The following is a 16,873-nucleotide window of genomic DNA, read 5'->3' on the forward strand; positions in this document are numbered from 1 at the left end:
TACAGCACTCCTTTCACAGGAAAAGTGCAATAGTCCAAAGCACCAGCCTGAAGGCACAAACATTTGACCGCTGAGAGGCCCTGAAGTCTTCATTGTGTACGTGAATTTTGACGTAGGCGCATACATACTTGTTCAGCAGTTCCTTTCTCAGAAGCCTGCGCTGAATCTCCAAAGGAGGCAGGGTGTCCTCGGTCGGTGTCAACACGTAAAGCGTCTTCTCTGTTCCAGTGCTGCCCAGCCAGCCCCAGATCTCCATTGCTAGCAGGCGGAGGCTCTTTTACAGCTTCCGCGATTCCATGGGCCACAGTAGAATCGGCATCGCGACGGCCAGATGAGGTTTTTCTCATGCAACGAGTGAGCCACCTGCATTGTAAACAACATAGGCCTGCTATATTATACCTATGATACAGTTTTCGCAGTACTGGTGCACGCTGACAAAACAGTGCTCAATTACTGTCATGGGTGCCCTATGTATCACAGTTTACATAGCCAGGTCAGTTTTGTAATACACAAGTTTTTCTTGGAAGGGCACCCTAACAGGCCTGCAGCAGTTAAAATGATAGGCCTTTTTATTTTAGCTGCACAACAAAATAAACAATTGTGTAGGTGGCATCCCGTCATTTAATGTAGTCTATCTTTATCATTCACTGCTTGGTTATGAAGCAAATACTTGTACAAACAATGAACTTTTTTAAGCTACTGTAGAACCGATGGCCAGGAACAGCCCACTTGCATGAAACACATAGCACAGATCTATTCAAATAAGTAGGACTCTGCTATTGTTGCAAGAACTAAACTCCCATTTTCAGGACGCCATCCCGTACCATTTGCTACTCAAAGCCACAATAACGACAACACACCTTGTTCGGGGCTTCAAAGCCAAGGGCAAGGACGCCACACCTTGTTGGGGGCTTGAATGCGATGACCGTTGGTTGGTCATGTCTCGCGTGGTTTCTTAACTGTGGCGTTGTTTTTTTTTTTTGCATCCTAAAACTTTTTGACATTCCCACGCCATTTTATTTTTTTTTTACCTTGTGACCCACCCTCCCCTGCGTGTTTTAAAATCAATTGCCTTGTCAAGATCTTTGTTTGTATCGCGTGGTTTCGACCAGTGGTTTTTTCTTTGCGCTCACCCCTCATGTAATGCCTGCTGTCCGGGCCTTTGCGGTATTGAAATACATGAGTAAATCGTACAGTGGGCAAGGGAAGCGTTTCGATCTGCAACAGACACATCGTGGCCCAGCAGCTGCGGCAGTCACCTTTTTCTCACGTTCTCACACACTACAGCTGCTCCCGTCAAGACATTACATCACAAGACTAACTTCTTGGCAGCCACACCTCTCTGTACTCTGCACTCGCATTGAAAGATAAAATAAGACGAAATTCTGCTTCCTCAACAACTTACAAGTATACAAATCCAAAATATTTTTGGAAAATTGCCCGAAACAACGCTTAGCCTTCACAGAAACAGATTTCGCTGTTTCTATAGGCACCAACTACGGGGGTGGCGGCTCTGACATCTGCTGGTGCTTGCCTCCCATCCCTCTCCAAAATATCCCTACCAGAGTTGTGTTACCTACATCGTTTGAGGTTTCTTTGCAGCTGCTTCAACTGTTTCACTTAAAATTTCATTTTTTCGAAAATCTCATTGCTGCAGTATTGGCACGGACGTGCCCAAGTTTTTTTCCACGCGTTTCTTTTATTGCTCGCCTTAGGAGAGCGAACGCACTAGAAACACGTGCGACAGTTCTGTTATGCATACGTTTTTTTCTTTTTTTTAACTTTCCATTATGCATGCCAAGTGTAAGCGAACTACATTCGCAAACACACACAGGAATATCACATTATATTCGTAATGACAGGGACGTAGCCGAACCATGATTTTCTGATGTTATGGATAACCTATCTGTAGGGATTGAATGTGGTGCTTAAAGGAGCCATGAAGACAAAATACAAGTTGGGTTTATTAGAAAGACTGCTTAGTCCCGATAACAATGACACCAATATCATCGCAATCTTTATTTATCATTGAAATGTCTTTGAGCTTCGCTTGTTTTTTCTTCTGCGTCGCAAAGTTCGCCAAATTGTCTTCAAGATTACAAACACGCACAAATGAGAAAATCAACGCTGTACACTGTGCCACAACAGAGGCGAATAACGCTGACGTAACCTCGGCCGCAGTAGGCGGCTGGGAACGTTGTCAGGCACTGAGTGCCGTTATCTTCAGTATCCGAACCGAACACCTCCCCCATCTGGAGGCGTGCAACGAAGTCGCTTTGCACACGCCACGCTCCGGAATTGCCGGGGCGGGTTGTGCTGCATTCGCCTTTACGTCAAGGTTGATGCGTGCATCGCCCTCAAAACTACTGCGAGGAATTCCGAACGCCTTTTCAACCAACATCTTTTCAGCAGCCTGCACCCGAAGAATTCCCGCCTTCGTTGCTCCGAAATGAATGCCTTGGACAAAACAAACATACAACGCCGCATCGGTCACCCTGCACGAACCACCAAACAGCTCAATCACAGAAAAAGAGTGCCTCCGGTCAATTTCTTTTGCTCCTTTATGTCCTTTCGCCCCAACCACTATCCGAGTTCTAGCTATCATGGGCTGCCCCTCGTGCTAGCGTGAAAACAGCTGTTGAAGGCCATCGAAGCGACATAATGCCGCGGACGCCGCCTCTGTCTCACCAAGCCAGGCAGCTCCTGCGATGAGTCAACATTATCATCATCAACTCCACCCCATCAGAGGAAGCAAATTTCAGGGGCATCTTCGGCGCGGAATTCGATATATCGAATTTGCCCGTGATCAGGAGTTCGATACACGCGCACAACAGCCCTATACATTTGCATGGGATTTTCAAGGGGATGCTTGCACTGTTCGATATAGACAATAATTCGATATATCCGTGTTCAACTGTATATATATATATATATATATATATATATATATATATATATATATATATATATATATATATATATATATATATATATATATATGTATAGTCTGGAAAGATAAAAACTCACACGGAGCGCGAAAAAATAAGGTTAGTAGAGCCAGAGACACACGAGAAAGACGGAGAAAATAGAAATAAGTTTACTGACGTTTCAGGAAGAGGACTTCCTTTCTTCACAGCCAGCGCCACTCGGACTACTCGGGGTGAAGGTCCCCCCAAGCACAGGAAACCAAAATACCTAAGCATAAATACCCCAGAAAGTCGAGGGGAAAATCGCCCCGCCGGTAGCGTAGTGGTTATCGCACCAGACCGGTATTCTGGAGGTCGTGGGTTCGGATTCCACCTGGCGGGCATTTTTTCTCCACTTTCTTTGCATATTCTTTATCTCTTTCAATCACCTACCACATCCTCCCATCCTCCCTTTTGCTTTCCGAAGGTTTTCTTTACTGCCAACTCTTATTTATGTGTACACACACACACACATAAATATATATATATATATATATATATATACAAATACATACATGCATATGTGTGCGTGTGTGTATCAAAAGGAGCCAGCCCCCTTCCTTCCCTGTAGAAAGCGAAACCATTCAGACTATGACTGTATCTATTCCTTTGAGGACAGGTGCTTCTTTTTTACGTAATTTACCTTAGCCAGCCGCCTCTGTTCGGGTGCTGTGTTCTCGTCAAGAATAACTGGACCCGGTGCAGCAATATGTTTCAAGTTTACCAAGGTTACGTTTGTTTAAGTTACCTTTGTGCCCTGGCCTCATCTGCAGTCTTCTTTCTGTACGCACCGGGGAAGATGGTTGGATTGTATGATGCATGAGAAGCGACATTGCTCTTGCAGTTTCCCCCAAAATGAGCACTGTAGATTCGAGTACCTGCTGTTGGCATCCATGCGCTGCCGTCTGGGCAAAAAAAAGAACAACACCACTTAGAAGGACCACTAACAGCACTTCGCGTATCTAAAGAAGTAAAATTACTTTGTGAAAGGGCACACCATCTATGACCTCGTATCGCCTCTGAGTCATATAAATACTTGCCATGGTTTGGAAGACGAATAAGGTCACCGTTGCATAATGTTTCCAAAACATTGTGCTACGACGAACTATTCAGGAATGATTGTGCACCGGCGTAAAGGTGCAGCAGTATTACCTCACGCATTTTTTTTGCCTGTGGCAGTAAAACAGCACAACTACCAGCGCGCAAAACCAGGACTAAGCCGAACAAAGAGCTATGGGTGTCATTAATTAGAGCCCGTCCTCAGAAATGAAACGTATAAAGCACACGTCTGCCCAATGCTGAAAATATTACACTGTGCTTGTTCCTCTCGTCCTTACTCAAGTGAAAAGTGGAAGACCTGAAAAAATGGTTGCACCTTTAGTAGCAACTGGCACAAAATGGAGTATGCTATGTTCTTCTCCTTATCGTTAACAGCAGCACTTCATTCGCTTTCCATTAGCATGAGGAATAAATGCAGTGTGGTACGTATCATGTTTTTGTCCCTCACTCAAGACATTGACGTTTCGTGGCAAGCATTATATTATTGTGAGTGATGGTATTAGGGGAGAATGGTGCCCTGTTGCCAACCGTGACACAAGCGACATTGTTAAAATGAGCCCAGTAATTCTTACAGTAGTATCTCAATGATTTAGGAATACACACGCCACAGAGCCTGCAGACAAACTAGGCATGTAGCACAGGGATGCAACATAAAGAGTAAAAAACATGCACATGACACTCCAGATTTCCTAATGCGCTGCGGGTACCTTGCTTTTATAAAGTCATCGGTCTTCACCATCGACCTCGCAGAAGGCGACGAAAGCCCTTTTACGTTTCCTGAGTGAAACGAACTTGCTTGAAAGACTATAGTGCCCGAAACGGGACTAGAGTGCGTGCTTTCCCACTCCTATCTCTTCCTCTTCTCCCCCCCTTTTTATTCCCTGAGCCCCATTCCCCCAGTGCAGGGTAGCAAACCGGGCTCTACACCTGGTTGACCTCCCGGCCTTTCCTTTCTTTTTTCTCCTTCTTGCTTTTATACTTGTGCCCACATCTGTTATGACGAAAAGCTTACGTTACTAACCTCCGTTACCAATTATTGCTCCACAATATGGCTGCAGTTTTAAATACCTTTTGGCAAAGGCGAAATTTTGTGTTACCGAACCCCGTTATGCCACAGCGTGCAAGAAAAAGGGCAGTGTTGCGCGTCCAATTAAAACGCTGACTATTATTTTTGCAACCGGTGAGAACAAATAAAAAAACAAGGGGGTGTCCTCACATAATTTCATGGTTACCGAGTGCATATAAAAGTTACCAAAGAAAGCATTCCAACCTCCTTACCTGAAGGGGGAAAAGACGAACATAGGAATAACGGCTCACGCCGAAAAGCATAATTACTCTTTCGCCCCGAGTGCCCCCCCGTGCCTCGCTATTTTTATTTTCGCCATTTTTTTACACTTCAGCGGATATCTTATCGCCATACAGAATTGCAGCTGTGAAAGTGCTTGCGTACTCCTAAAATAAAATTTAAAGCACTGCGTGCTGACATTTTCTTGCTTTATTCGTTATTGTCTCCCTGCGCTGCAACCCCTTCATTTAACGACAAATTTCAGCCAGAAATTGAAACTTCGATCGGAATATGCGCTTCAGGAATAAAAAAAGGCCCTTAAGTGCCGTAATTTACAAGTAATTTACCAAAGGCAGTATCGCGCATGAACAAAAAAAAAAACAAAAAGAATTTACGCAGACGAACACTTACCTGACATCCCCTGAACAATCGTATATTGTACAACTATTTGCCTTCTACGTGCACCACAGCGATTTGAGCAACTTGATCGGTAGCCGCATACCGATTTGAAAACTCCCACCTCCCCTCGCGGGAACCCCTGTGTAGATGCGACGCATGGGGGTTCACGTTGCAGCTTTGCACATCGGAGGAACGGCGCTGGAACGAAGGAGCGGAGCGGCGCAGGCACCGCGTTTTATAGCGCGCATAACGGTGAGGGGACGCGCCGGCGCCAGTGAGCCTGCCGCGGCTATGACGCAACACAGTCCAACACAATCCACTTTAATCCAATTCAATCCAAATCCAAGCCAAGCCCATCCAATCCAAGCCAATCCAATCGAATCCAACCCAATGCCACTCGCGAGAGAGTGTTCGCTATCGGAGAGGAGAGGGGGTGAGCGGCGGACAGCGCAGCTGGCGCGGCGAGGAGAATGGGGGAGGGGTGGACGCTCCCGTCGAGAAATCACAGAGCTTCACCCGTGCGAACTGCGAGGGAGCGCAGGCTGCCTATTCCAGGAGTAGTGAAAAGGTTAAGCAGGAAAAACACATCATTACCTTGAAAGTCAACGAGAACATCGCCTTCCCAGTGTCGCGAAAGACGTTTGCCTCTTTCTTAATGGAGAAGTACGCCGGCGCAGCTCGCCGGAGGGCGGAGAGGCGTCTGGTTTCGGCAGAGACTCAGTGCCGCGAGTCTGATTTTGTCCCACCGCCGCCCAACCCGTTACCACGGAGGAGATGGACACGGAGGAGATGGACACGGAGGTCCCGCATCAGCTCCCACCCCCTGCGCACTGCCCGTGCCACCTGTGGTGCTCCCGACGCCTTAGCGGCAGGGGCTGAAAAAACAAAGGGCACCGGTATATGCCAAGTTCAGGGGGCCCGGTCAATCGGACACCCCCATGACATCTGACGATGAAATGGACCCCGTGCCGTTCCTGCCTGCATCGTAGCGTTAGGAAGGGTCTGCGGCGTCCAAGCCTATGGAGAAGCCGTTTTAAAAAGCCCTCTCCTAGAATACAAGCCCCGAAAGACTAATCATGAACACCCGCACACATTCCAGTAGCTCTTAAATGTCTATAATGGGAAGACAAAGTATAATCCAGTGGAACTGCTGAGGCCTCCTTAAAAATCTTGATGTCATGAAATATTGCATTTCAATCAGCCAAGTGGAACGTGCCTTCAAGGAACGCATTCAAACTCCAAAAACACAAATTTCTTGAACAGGTACATGGTATTAGGAAAGACAGAGGTGGTGGTGGTACATCCTCAGTTGGTGTGGCCATCATTGCCTGAAAATTCTTGGCGTGCCACACTGTCCAACTACAGACCATCTTTGAGGCTGTGTCCATTCGAATAGCGTTATAATAATATGCTGTCTGTACATCCCTCATGAATTCCAGCCCTCAAGCTCAGATTTCGAGGGCCTGGTAGATCAGCTACCCGAACCATACATCCTCATAGGCTACCTGAATGCACTGTTACGAATCGGCCAGCGCCGCCGTACTGTCCCGCATCACTCCTCGGCTGTGCGGCGAAGCCCCTGCGTGCTCCTTCGAAAACAGGCGCAACCATGTCGGTGGCAAGTTGCGACAAGCAGCGTCAGACGCTTTGCTCTCGGCGCATTTCAAAACTTCGGCGGCTGGCGGCGAGGCTCGTCTCCACGCTCTTCAAGGACACAGAGGCCCCGTCGATCGCAACGGAGTCCTCCTCTCTCCCCTCTCTCGGACTCAACGTGCGCGGAGGCTACCGACGACTAACGAACACTGGAAAGAATGTTGTGTGTGTCTGTGACGTTCGTGGCGTGTTCCCGCTTGTTGCGTTTGACCGTTATCACTTTTGGGTATAAATAGAGCTGCCCAAGCGTTGTAACTCATTCCTGTTAGAGCAGCGAATCGATGTTGTCGCTCAGCTCGAGTCCTGTATTGTAACCTCGCCCGTCGGGGCATTGTTCTTTGGCTTCGGCTCACCTCTAGCTATGAAGTAAACAGTTACGTTAGCCTACGGCTTCTGGACTTCTTCACGGCTGCAACAGCGGCTGGCCGCTCGCATCATACGCGCTACCACTCGTATGTCGGAGGCCACGAAGCTCAGATCGGGTGCCCCCGCTCGGTCGCAACAGCACACAGCTCTGGGGCTGTGATCGCACGGTCGCCCGAGGTCGCCTCATTGAGAAATTCTTAGCATCGTGAGAAGCATGTCTTTTCAACTAGAAACAGCATACATACTATAATATAAGACACAACACGTATTCGCACCTTGACTTGGCTATTGGTTATGCAGTTCTCTTTCCATGTCTTGAGTGGGGTATGGGCACTGACCCATATGGTAGCGGCCACTTCCCCACATCAGTAACATATATAGGTAAAGGTCCAAGCAGTCCATCTTCCGAGTTCAATGAAGCAAGAAGAAACTGGAATACATTAACAGAGACACCCAAACTATATACTGCACGACCTTAAGACACCTACGCGTTGAACAGGTAACTCAACTACTACGGCGCACATCCTCGACGCCGCCGAAAGGTCCATTCCCCACGCTTCTAGTGCCCTGCGCAACCAGAAGAGGCCGTGGTGGAATGAGGAATGCAGGTGGGCACGAGAGGCCCAGAACAAGGCGTATCCTTCGCCTGTACCCCACGTGGATAACCTCTTTTGCTCAAGATGGCAAAGGCGTTTGGGAAACGTGTGCGCCGTGAGGCAAAGCGAGGCAGTTGGCCTTCCTTCTTGACATTTATATACTCATACACCGGTACACTCAAGGTCTGGACACGTATAAGAAAATACAAAGGACACCACACTCTAAGAAATTGGGGGAGTATTTGAAGAGTCCAGCAGTCATTATACTCTTGTAAGCGTTGGCGCACTCCCCTCTAAAGCTGCGGGGAGTTGGATGGAATGTTCGCTCCCCATGAGGAGGAGAGCAAAAGTGACCGCGTACTCTTCTCTTGTGGGGCGGAGTGCACCCCAGTTGCGCTCCCGCACCAGTGAAGAGTAAACCTGCGCATCGTCTGCCTCTATCCAGTACGAAGAGTAAGATTGAAACTTCATTCTTGTCCAGTGCGGAAGTAAGCATGGAGATTTACGCAAACCAATTCATCAGCGATGTTTTATTTGGATACGTATAAATATATAATGCAGCTGTTGAAAAAGTGCCCGATTACTTACTCCGCGCATTCTAAACGTGCAAAAAATATGAATTCATTTAACGATTGCTCGCAGCGTTCAGTCACGAATGGGGAAAACTTAACAAAACTAAAAGAATGCATGTCTCCAGTTGGTTTTGTTTTTATTTTGTTATGTTTCGTTTATCCTCTGTCATGGCCTCGTTATCGACATTTAAAAGGTTGGCAGACTATGCATCATAAAAAGGTGCGTACCACGGAGGAAAGAATACTGCGCGCCGATTTCAGCGGAGCTGCCGGCAATTTCGACTGACGTTGCGCGCAGCACGTCGCATGCCAAACATGCATGCGTGCGTAAAGGCCAGAGTAAATGGAGCGAATATGCGTCGAAAAGACGCCGAGATAGCCATGTACACCCGCCCAATTTTTTACCAATAACACGGGACCGTCGACCATTCTGTCGATCACCGCCGCGTGATGGAGTGATAGAGCAAACTGGGCGAGAGTAGCCGCATGCGCACTAAGCAAAGGGCGCTGCTGCCGTCATCTGCTAGGGAGACACCGCCTGTATATACATACAGTGCCTAACGCGTAAGCGAAAAATGGCCAAACAGCCCCTCTGCTGTTGCTCTCTGCTACCCTTCCCTGCTCTGTAGCCTTCCTGCGGGCTTTCATGTCCGCCGCCCAGCGCCGCTTCTCGAAAACTATTCAAAAGAGTTGAAAGTTTCTTTAGCGTTCCCCAGGCGGCGCTCCTACGCCTTCTTTTTCACCATGCCTGTCTGTCTTGGTCTGTCGCTGATAAAACCGCGTTTGCCTCGGAGCAAAATCACCTGCTCTGCCGCAGGCTAATGCCGGCTTTGCGCGCTTATCTACTGGAATCACGGGCTCCGAAATTTTCTGAGTGGGGCATCCTCCCTCTGTCCCCTCCGCATTTCGGTCTTGTTTTGTCGCCGCTGTTCGCACTCCTCATCGGTACGCACTTTTAAAATTGAGGACGCTAGTGTAGAAAGGCCCGGACAGCGTGACATAGCCCCCAGCTGCTTATCCTTTTGTTTTCTATAGTCTTCTGAAATTTACAAGCACATGATATCTTTGGAAAGGAGTGGTAGAAGTGAGCGCCTGAACAAAAAATGTGCATGCAGTTTTTTTCTTCCCTAAACCCTCATGAGAAAAAAAAATATCTGTAAAATAATGGCTCACCATCCGAAAATATCGTTTTTCCGTTCGCTATTTGTCTACCCGACAATCAAAATATTCTTCAACTGGTTCAGTTCCGCCTCCGTCAGTTATTTTTGAGAAAATGCAGCAAGTATGAAGCGAGCGACACGTCGAACGAGATCCCCAGTGCGCCCCGAACTATCGCCCCGTCGCGGCTAAGATGTGAGCGAAACGGCTATTGAAACCCAACAGGCAAGCTGACAGACCCGCATATTTTTCTTGAGACAGTTTGGAGATGAGGGGCCATAGATAGGATGCCCTTATACATTCCTTCACCTGGTCCGCTCGAGTACCTCTTGGCACTACAGGAATAGTCTGGCGAAAGTCTCCAGCCAGCAGCATAGTCACTCCGCCCATCACTTCATCATTGTGCCTGATGTCTTTGAGGGTTCTGCTTAGAGCTTCAAAACCCCCCTTATGCGCCATTGTGCTTTTATCCCATACAATAAGCTTGCAATCTCGTAGAACTTGGCTCATGCTGCTCTGTTTCGATATGTAGCATAGAGGGGTTTCTACTTTGGTGAGGTTGAATGGGAGTTTGAATGCCGAATGGGCCATCCTGCCGCCTTCCAGCAGTGTAGAAGCTATGCCGGACGATGCAACAGTCAATGCGATTCCACCACCACTCCGCAGCTTCGCCAGGAGCAAGTTGATGAGGAAGGTCTTCCCAGTGCCACCAGGAGCATCCAAGAAAAACACCTTCCCAGCAGCTGACTGCACGCTGGACAGGCTCTGTTGGTAGACAGAGAGCTGCTCGTTCGTCAGTAAACGTTCGTTGCTTGCCACTACCAGAGCCAAAGCATTTGTGTCGTAGCTTGTTTCCCTGAGGTACTCTTTGTTTTTTAAGAAGTTTTCACATCTTGTTGGATTAGGCAAGACTAAAGTGGCAGGCCCTGTCCTCCAAATTTTAGCACTGCATCTTCGATGAGCCCAAGGCACCGGTTGTACACTTCGTCCATCACCTGCCTTGACCTGCTTTGCACGTCCCTCTGCACCTGCCGCGCAATGTCCTCCGAGAGATTGTCTTTGTACTTTTGCCAAAGACTGAGAGGATCGGAGAGCTGGCAGAAAACCAACATCACAGTGAACAGCTCTCTCAACTTGAAAGGTGAGTCACACAGAGCAGCTTCCTGTAAAGTCAAGTCCCAATTTCCGTCCTCCTAGAGCAAGCCTCGTGCCTTGCATGCAGACTGGAATGTGGGATGGAGCACACCATCTACAGTCTTCAGATCTGCAAAGGCGTGGTACCTCGAACCTCATGTAGCAGCAGGCGGAGATGATAACACTCGCTATTGTGTGGATGGACGGTGTACACTCTTCCCAGCGTTTTGTCTTTCTTCACTCCTTCGCAACCGGCAACGTTCTTTCCCTGCTTCCTTCTCGTGAACCTGGAGTTGCTCCACACAAAGCAAGAAGGGACCTCACAGTACAGCAATGTTTTTGCAAACGTGTCAGTTTTGCACAACTCAAAGAAAGACAACAGCGTTGTCTTCGGAGGGTTACTAATTTTCTGTGCCAGACTATGGGAGTTAAAATACACACGCTGACCATTCTCAAGGTGAACAGCGAGATGGAAGACAGAAGGAAACCTCTCATGTATAGGGAACGCCAAGATTCTCCAAACCACCTCCGAGGAGCTGATATACCGGCCACTCTCATACAATGTAACCTCATCCCGGCCATTTCCTAATGCAAAGAATGCTTGATCACTGCCTTTACTTGATAGACTTGACAGAGTTACAGTACTTCACATTGATGTGAGCATTGAAAGTGCGTGACAGGACGGGGTTATAGGGCACCACCCACTGGTTGTCGAGTTTCATTCCTTTAATTTCGATGGTGAATGCACCGTCAGATGGAGACCTTCTTCTGTACTGCGGGTATCCATCTTCTCCTGTCTGGGTGTCGTTAATAAATGGTCGGGGGTACCTCTCGCTGCAGCTTCCTCGCTTCATGCATGGAGATGTTGATGGTGCCGCAGGGGCCATGGATCATATTGGCTTTGACGATGTCGTAGAGGAGGGGGTCTTGGTGTCAGGTATTTCGGCAGAAATTACCTGGTCAATTATTTCAGGAGAGATCCGGTGCTCGAGCCAGAGCAAAATGTGCACATGAGGAAGACCCCGCTTTTGCCACTTGACAGAGAACATGAACATGAAGCACTGCAATTTCCCAAATAAAGCACCCTTTTGCAAGAGAGACATCATTTTTTTCACCTTCAGATGGAACACCCTGGCCATGATGTCGTGTCTGTCGTGATACCTCTGGCCGGGCAGCAGTGCACCGGTGATTTCCTTCCATGGAGGGTTACAGGTGAAAGTTATAAAGAGATCGGGACGGCCGTAGTGACGAACATATGTCATGGCATCTTGCGTCCGCTCATGCATGTAGCGAGGTCCACCAGTGAAGCTTGCGGGGAGAACCACCAAGTGGCCGAGCTGAGAAGCGTCTGCTTCTTTTCTTCCAACGGCGTCTTTTAGGCGAATGTAGCTGTTAGCCCTCAGCTGTGCCTGGTTATTCCTGATGAACATTAGCCTTTCAGTCTCGATTTTAGCGTACATATCCACCAAGTACTGGCTGAAGAGCGAGCGGAATTGCACCAGATGGTTTACCTCCGCTTGCCTGACCATGATTCGGTAGGAGTAGAAGCTCGCGGCTGAGACTGCCTTTTTAGTGGCAACTTGGTCTTGGGGTCACGCTGGTGTAGGTAAATGGAGTACCCATCCTCCACTAATCCTCCACTAATAGTTTCACTAATACGGTGCAGGGTGTTGTCGTGGCTGTGCAGCACGATGTCGTGGTGCTGAAATTGCTGACCAACTATGACCAGAGCCACCTTATTCGCTGTGAGTACGTTGAAGCGACCTTTGTGAGCGTCTGCGGGTTCGGTGTGTTCCAAAATTACGATGTCGAACGACTTACACGTCGGAGGAACCTTTTCCAGGGTGGTCTTGAAGTCCTTGACCTAGCTGTTGACGTCGTGCAGCATTTTCTGCAGCTTTTTCACCAAAGGCTTTTTTACATCTTGAAAGTTGGCACACCTCAACCGCACTTCCCTATCGTCCTCACCAACGAAATAGATTTGCAGGAATTGTGCTTCTCGTTCAGGTTGCGGCAGAAGTCTTCCCACCGAGTGATACGCTTGCCCCTGAACTTTAAATGTGGGCATGAAGCAATCTTCAGCAATCTGCTTGGCACCGAATGACGTCATTTGGAAGCACCCATTGTACTTCCGCACATGGTCCATGAAATGGCCATGTTGTGGGTGGGTGCTCATCGAGAGGCTGTTGAAAGGCTCGGGTAGAGGCTGAAAGGGCGGAAGCTGCACTTTGCCAGCGCTGCAGCACATGCCTAGGGCCTCATCCTTCCACTTGAATGCGTTGAAAAAGTTGCACTTGTAGATCATGCTACCTAAGGCTACTGTGCTGTCCACCTCATAAGCCAGGTGGGGATCATAAGCCATGCCTGAGAAAGCTTTGACCTTCCACGGAAGCCCTCGCCCTTCCACTCGTCTTCCGAGATGTGTTTGCTCATACCGTGATTTGGCTGCTATCACCACCGCTGACTCAATTTCTTGGTACGTAGCCACCGATGCCCTGTGTGCCTGAGGGTGATCTCGTTCGTGCGTGGCCACCGCTGCTCTGTGTACCGTAGGGCAATCTCTTTGATACGTGGCCTACGATGCTCTGTGTACCTCAGGGCGGTCTCGTTGGTACGTGGCCGCCGCTACTCTGTGTACCTCAAGGTGATCTCGTTGGCACGTGGCTGTTGCTCGTCTGTGTACTTCGGGGTGATGTTGCTGGTACCTTTGGGCAGCAGAACGGTGCACCGCGGGATTACTTTGGGTATATTTTGTAGCCGCTTCCTTAAGTTGCTTTGTTATTTTACCGTCAGTGTACCTGAGATGACGTTTGCGCCTTGTACGACGTTTAGCCGGAGCTTTCTTGGGAGTGGAGGCACAGATGGCTCTAATAGCATCAAGGGGCGGTCCGGCTCGGGAAGGGGGGTCAGAGAAAGCACCTGCATAGGTTCATGTGGTACGTACACATCAAAATGGCCGCTAGAGAGGTCCTGCGTAAAACTTAGCCTTCTAACTGGGTGGCCTTCCACACCGAAACGCGCATACAGGTCACCATTACGGTAAACCACAAACACGACAGTGAAGAGTTGGCTAGCTGCCACCAGTTCACACAAACCACCATAGGTTGAGGTACGAGACATGTCCGCGAAGTACTCAGCTGAGCTGGTGTAGTTATCCCCTGAACTGTCATGTGACATAATAGAAAACTTATCCCAGTTGTCCACCACGTGTACGACGATTAACTCACGCACTTCTCGCGCCAATAGTTCCGTGGCATACATAAGGAAGGAAAGAAACCGGAACAGACAGGCTCCATCCCCTTTGATGGGAACGATGGAGTGCAGCACCTTCATACCATTAACGTTCAAAAATCGAAATTCCATTGTGCGCAAAATGTGAAATGCAAAGTGAAATGAAGTTGTTGCAGCACGTGAAATCCCGAAAAATTACAAAATCACTGCAGACATGCAAAATTATAAATAGAAGTGGTGAGCATGAGCCATTTTCCACACGAAGAAGCAAAAAGGATGCCCCAGAGAATCAAAAGAACAAAATAACAGAAAAGTTTAAGGGGCACGGTTAGACAGAAATAAAAAAAAACAGGTTGCTTGCTACCACGGATACATTTTTGCCATGCCCGGGCGCGCGTCAGACGGAAGATGCGAAATGGCGCATAACGGCAAGAAAGAAAATGCACCTGAGAAAGGATCGAGCGCGGCAGCAGTAAAATATGGTGGAAAATTTGAAAAGTAACACTGCTTAAGAATCAGTTCATCTCTGGCATGTGAGGACAGATAGATCACAGAGCCATTACGACGTAGGTGTCACCCATACCGGCTTCTTTGGGACACGTTGGCACCGTGGGTCCATTGACTGGCACCTTCCAAGGTGAAAGCTGCCGACAACAACGTCTTCTAGACACCGCGTGGCGTCCACACACAGCTGAATTACGTGGAACCGTAGATTTTTTTTGAAAGTGCAGAAGCCGCGAAGAAGGCACAGTTGGAAAGCACGTCTGCAGCACTCAGTGCGTGGCGATCACCCGAGTGAATCAAACAACACCATTCAACGACAGCCACTGAACGAAAAAACGCAGACGCGCATGACGAGAGAGCCACTTGTTACATGCGTTTCTTCCGCCGATCGCTCATCGTGGTGCGCGTTATGCACGGTAGCGGCGTGCGGCGGCCATGAGTGTCAACTGTAGGTGCGATAGAAAAGCATGGATCACCGCTGTTTGATTAAAATAATATGGATTCCTAAAGGAGGCGTGTGGTTGTTGAAAGCTTGAAGAGATTGTGCGCGGCATTAAATAAGATGGGTGCCTACGGGAGGCATGTGGTTGAAGAAATATTTAAGAGACGGCGCGCGGGTTTTGAACGCGCGAAAATTCAACTGAATGCTACTTCCGGAGGAGTAGTATATAACAAAAATGCTGGTCTAATAATATCACTGTTATAGCAAAACCCCCAAGTTGGTTCTTGAGAAATGTATGCGCAGTATTTGCAAGAGAAAGGGAAGCGTGTAAAAAACGCGTACACGGGCGTAAAAACCACCTGCGTACAGGAGGCCAGAAACGCTCTAGAACAGGAAGGGATAGGAGCACACAATGTACCAATGCAAAGTGGCCTTCCACACCGAAACGTGCATACAGGTCACCATTACGGTAAACCTCAAACACGAAAGTGAAGAGTTGGCTAGCTGCCACCAGTTCACACAAACCACCATAAGTTGAGGTACGAGGCATGTCAGCGAAGTACTCAGCTGAGCTGGTGTAGTTATCCCCTGAACTTTCCCCTGAAAAGCTTAAAGCGCTTTTTAGCGGTCACCTGTTCTCCTTTAGATTTATGATAAATGACACCGGCTCCTACTGGAGGCGCGTAGTTGCCAAACGTCCCGACAGATGGCGAGCGCTATGCGATCGCGGGAAAACTCAAGTGAATTTTACGTCCAAAGGCATGCAGATTAAAAAATCTCGCTGGGCTTCTTGTTGGCATTTTAGGACAAAATCCTGAACTTAGTTTTTGGGCAATTAAATGGGCAGCATTTTCCAGAAAAAACGAATGAGAGATATCAACTGGCTCTGTAGTTATTTACGAATGTGTAAAAATATAGTGTTTTCCCGAACTTCTACTTGCCTCTATTGGGAGGGTGTAATTGAAAAATGGTGTAGAACAGTGCTTAGATATCTGAGTAAGTTGCCTATTTCAACAAAAACCAGTTCCACATCTCAAATGGAGGGTGGTAAAAAAATTAATGCCTCAAAATCTATTTTACCGCTTTTCACTCTCCCCAGGGGGGTATTTTTCAAATTTTCAGAAATAGTGACCTCCAACACCGTACTCACAATGTGCCCTTGAAATCTGTAGCCGTTTGAAAGAGCAGTTTGGCTAGACGTGTACATAACCTGTTAGGCCTTCTTGGCTCGTCAGCCGTGTAATTTGTAAAAAAACAATTTGGACCTTTTAGCGGCGTCGCAGGGCGAAATCCTTAAAAAATGGTTCTGTGCAATTTTATGACTAACGTATGCTGGCAAAACTTAGTTGGATAACTGAATCGCTGAAACATTTATTTGAGAATCTTTAGGAACACCGCTTTATTTCCGGAATGTGGAATCACCTCGCTAGTGTTGGTTAGGGCGAAATCCAAGAACTACTTTTTAGATATTTTTAAGGGCTACATATATCAGCAAAAAACACTTCGAT

The sequence above is a fragment of the Haemaphysalis longicornis genome, unplaced genomic scaffold (genome assembly GCF_048455015.1).
Source record: "Haemaphysalis longicornis isolate Haplotype H1 unplaced genomic scaffold, Haemaphysalis longicornis Haplotype H1 scaffold_2, whole genome shotgun sequence".
NCBI classification, from domain to species: Eukaryota; Metazoa; Arthropoda; class Arachnida; order Ixodida; family Ixodidae; genus Haemaphysalis; species Haemaphysalis longicornis.